General features: G+C 32.8%; 1 long non-coding RNA gene across 1 annotated transcript; it reads right to left on the bottom strand.

Annotated features, from left to right (window-relative positions):
- Positions 1–274: 274 nt before the first annotated feature.
- Positions 275–4,452, bottom strand: LOC136091365 (uncharacterized). The gene is made up of 6 exons (XR_010643936.1): positions 4,345–4,452; positions 3,993–4,131; positions 3,156–3,659; positions 2,335–2,785; positions 1,707–2,001; positions 275–1,477 (listed from the first exon to the last, which is right to left on the bottom strand). It is a non-coding gene; the product is annotated as an uncharacterized LOC136091365 (long non-coding RNA).
- Between the last annotated feature and the right edge of the window lie 249 nt (positions 4,453–4,701).

Genomic DNA, 4,701 nt, shown 5'->3' with positions numbered 1-4,701 from the left:
ATAAAATGGCTGCCAACAATATTGAAATTTTTAGAACTTTGTAAAGTGTTTCATTAAAAGGAAAATAAAGTACCATTGATTAATTGATTTCAAGGAACACTAATGTATCTACTGGATACTTTTTGTCTACTCTGAAATATTTGAATAATACAAAAGTTCCGAAAAAATACCTTTTTTAATAAGATTTAACCTTTTTAAAGTATAAAATACTTAATATAATCTTAATAGTACCGTATTTCTTTACCTTTAAGTACTTAACTAAAAAAAGAAATAATAAAATAGATCATTTAATTAAAAGATTTGCCATTTATTTTTACAACTTTACAGGTGGTAGTTCCAGTTCCAGAAGGTCCAGGCTGAAGTGATGCTGACATACTTGATTGCCTTGTCACAGGCCGGCTTCTGGCCGGGGTCCTACTTGGAGAAGAGTAAGTGTAGGCTGAGCTTGAGGCCCTTGCCAGGTTTGGTGCATCCTCAATTTCCAGAGCAGTAGCTTTCTTTTTCTCTTCTTCAATCTCTTCCTTGGTCTTCAAAATCCATTTGTCAATACTGACACGGTCAATGTTTTGTTTAATGAACAGAAGCTTTTCAATGTTGTCCCCATTTAACTTGGTTCTTTTGCATGTCACCAGATTCGTAGCATCAGAGAAAGCACGCTCAGCTGGGGCACTACTGGCCGGGATGCAGAGCCATTGACGGGCACACAGTGCTAGTTTGGGTAACTTATCCTTGTTGGACTCCCACCAGACCAAGCAATCATGGACCCCAAATGATTTTGGAGGTTTGGGCAAGTCATTGTAGACTTTCCATTTTACTTCCAGAGGTGAAAGTGTAGGCACTAGTTCAGAGCTAGCAGGCATTGTCTTGCTTATGGCTTTTGCCAACATATCCTCAGATGATTCTGGGTCATCATCAATAATCATGGCTTTATCCATGAGAGAGTCCACAGCCTCTTGGTGTTCAGTGAAGTTTTGAAACATAAAATCCCTTGCTTCTTATTACAAGTTCATGTCTGGCATCTTGAGGGCACCTCTCTTATAGAAGGGGTTGAGCAAGTGGCCATTTGCATAGACCATGTTGCCGGCTTAACACTTTGGAAACTGCCGGTCTAACTCTAACTTGACTGTAGTGAAGAAGGCCTGGGCAGCATCTGAGTTGTCTTTTTTTAAAGCTTTATCCAGCAGCATTTGAAGTTTGAAGAGTTCTTCCACAGCTAACTGCGCTGTTGGGTAGTGGTCAGCTGATAACTTTTCAGAAACCTTTGTGACTCTGTCCATGACAACGATGAGTTCATCAAAGACCTCGAACTCCTCAGTGGTTGAGATGTGTTCGGCAACGTTTCCAGGATCATACCCAGGTGAATCCCTGATGGACTCCAGAGCAGATCTCAACTTCAGGATATTGTCAAGCATGAAGAATTATGAATTCCACCTGGTAGATACTGGAGCAATGATTTTGCGGTAGACTAGAGGTGCACCTGAAATTAAAAAAATATTTTTGAAATGGTATGTCTTGGTATGTCACGTTTTGGAAAAAGGAAAAAGGTTTTGTCCAGTTATAAATAATTAAAAGTTTAATCTTCTTTTCTTAATCAGGGTAATAATTAATTAAAACCTTAATCTTTTAAAAAAGGTTTGCTTATGTTAACTGTTAAGTACAAAGTAAAAATACTAAAAAATCTTAACGTTTAAAAAGTAATAACACACCTTGAAAAATCTGCGGATCATCCTGGATAGCTTTGACCTCCATTTTGATTTTTTCCTGGCAAAGTGGAGATTTGTGAACTCTGGTGGCCAACTTGATTGCCTTCTGGTATGCAGTATCCAAGTGTGCCATGCTTTTAAGTCCAGCCTGCATGATTAGGTGAAATGCGTGGTCACAGCAAAGAAGATACTTATCAGTTGACAATGTCTTTGGAATGGCGAACTTTATATTTGCAGCCGAATCATGGACGACGACCCCTGCTGACCACCAGTCACTCCAGGCAAATTGAATAAACAACTAAAATAAAAGAAGATTAAGTTGTACAAAATTGGAAAGAAATACATTTCTTGGAATGAAACGTTTTATCACGTTTTGTCTTGGTTTAAAAAAAAATTTTAAAATTATTAAAAAACCATTTAAACAAAGGAAAAATATTAATTTAAAATTTTGACTAGAATTTCAAAATTTTAATGATAACGTGATAAAACGTGACATATCGTGACAGTTTTACAAAGTTAGAAACAATTTTTACAAGGTTTACAGTTTTACAAAGTTAGAAACAATTTTTGAAATATAATGTTTTCAACTTTCTACTATTCTAGTAAAAGATTAAAATAAAATTTTACTTACTCATCCATACGTGTTGCAATAGAGTCTGCAGTGTGCCGGCCAGAAAAAGGAGCCACCTGGACAATGAACTTGTTAAAAATCCAATCTTCTGGAATGTAGTGAAGTGTGACTGCCTGAAATGGTTCGTTTGCTCTGGAGGTCCAAATGTCCGTTGATGTCGACAAACTAGGACATTGGGGAAGGTCTTTCTCTAAGACTTTGTCCACAGCTGCCTTGACATTTTCATACATAAGAGGCAGTTTAAACTTTGACATGGTAGTGGCAGCTCTCATCTGGTATCTGGGCTCAAAGTGAAAGATCAATTCCTTGAACCATGCCTGATCACTACATTAAATGCCAAGTTTCCTTTGGCTACGGCTGTCATCACGGCCATATCTCCTCGAAGCTGCTTCACATTATTGGTCTTCTAGAGTTGGTAAGATGTGATGCTCCTCATCTTGGCTGGTGATCCCTAAAATGAAAATGAAATTATTAATAACAATGTTAAAATTTTATATAAGTTATCTTTAAGACATGGGTGGGTTGGATACTAGGTAGTAGATACATTTAGTAGGTAAGTAGAGGGTATAACTAGTATTAATTACTAATAAATGGGTCAAAAGACTCTAAAGTAAGCAGGTGGGAATACTAAAAATTAAAAAATGGCGTTGTAAGCCAAAGGTATATTGATACAGTAAAAAGGTAGGCTATAAAAATTAAAAATGGATTTGTCTATATTTGGCGTTATAGGAAAAGGGAAGTATTAGGAGATAGGTGTCTGGGGTTATAGCAAAAAAACACTAAAATATTTATTTATCACTAAAATAAAGTAAAATACTAACATCTTTGTGCACCGGCTTGGGTTTCTTGATTCGACGATCCAAGACTCGATATGCTTTGTCACCTTGTTTGTCTTCATATGCGTCTTGTTCATCATAAACATGTTCAAGTTTTGACAAAGCGACAAAGAGTCTACTGTCCTTTTGAAAGTGGCTCGTTATTGTTAGCGCGTTCTTGTAACTAAAAACTAAAACTTTGCTGCTTTTAATAAATTTTCAATACGCAGTTTTCGGATTTTATCACTCAATTAAAACTTTTTACAATTTAAAGTACTTTACAGCTAAAATAAATTATTTTACCTAAAATTTAGATTCAACACAAGTTAAACAGTACTAGAGCAAAACATACCATTGTTACCACACTTGTTAATATTAGCTGCTCATTTGGGATATACACCATTGAAATTCCAATTAAGTTATATTTTCAAAATTCAAATGGAAGATCTTGGTCATTATATCAAACAGTTAAAAAAAATATATCAGAAAACTGTAAAGGATTTGTTTCACCTAAAAAACATATGCAAAGTAGTCAAACAGGTGCGTAGTCATTTTGAATTGCTATTTAATCCATTGATTTTATTTAAATTAACGAGTTGTTTAACAAATAATAAATGATCAAAAAGTATAATGTATTTTCTATTTTTTAATTTATAAAAATTATTTGTGTTTTGTTTTAGTCTTTATTACTTTTCAAAAACCTTTTTTATTTAAAAGTTACCCCGTTAACTAGTGCAACTGGGAATCAGCTGAGACTGTGAGAAATGCTAAAAACCATCTGGATATAATGCCATGAAAACATAAATATTGAAAATAAATTGGCCACATTATGTGTAAACTTACCAGATTAAGATGAACCATTTTATGGGAGATATTGCATAAACTTTTTTCATCAAAATTTTATATAATGCCATCGTTTTGAACTAATATTTGTTACAGTAATGTAGATTCCGTTTTAATCATTAATCAACACAGATCAACTCTAAAAACAAAACATAGATACTAATAAACCTCTGAAACAAAAAAAATTTCTTAAAGTCTTAAACAAAAATAAAATAAGTAAAAAATGTATTATCAAAAAAAATCATTATTTAAATTTTTTTTTAACTAACACTCTATACTATAAAAATAACTATATCATTATAAATGCAAAATTAAAATATAATAACAACGGTCAATTGTTTATGTAACCTACACATTTTTTTTTTCCATTTCTATAAAATCAATACTGCAATCATAATCATGTCAACTTCTCAAGTTTTATATTTCAACTTGTAAAATTTACATTCTTACTATTTTACTTTTATAAAAATATAATTTTACAATGCTATTTTTACTTTGTTCATTAAGGCTAAAACTTGTTTTAACTAATTTTGAGTGTGACAAACTTACTACAACCTAGAAAAATAATATAACTGAAAAAATAAATAAATAGTAATAATAGCAAAGTATTAGTAATTTGTAAACAACGCTAATATTATATGATTAATATTTTACTAATACATTTAAACTCATTGTTATGATTAAAATTAGCGTCATTAGCATGACATCA

This window comes from Hydra vulgaris, chromosome 15 (genome assembly GCF_038396675.1).
Source record: "Hydra vulgaris chromosome 15, alternate assembly HydraT2T_AEP".
Classification (NCBI taxonomy): domain Eukaryota; kingdom Metazoa; phylum Cnidaria; class Hydrozoa; order Anthoathecata; family Hydridae; genus Hydra; species Hydra vulgaris.
This window is presented reverse-complemented; position numbering and strand designations above follow the sequence as displayed.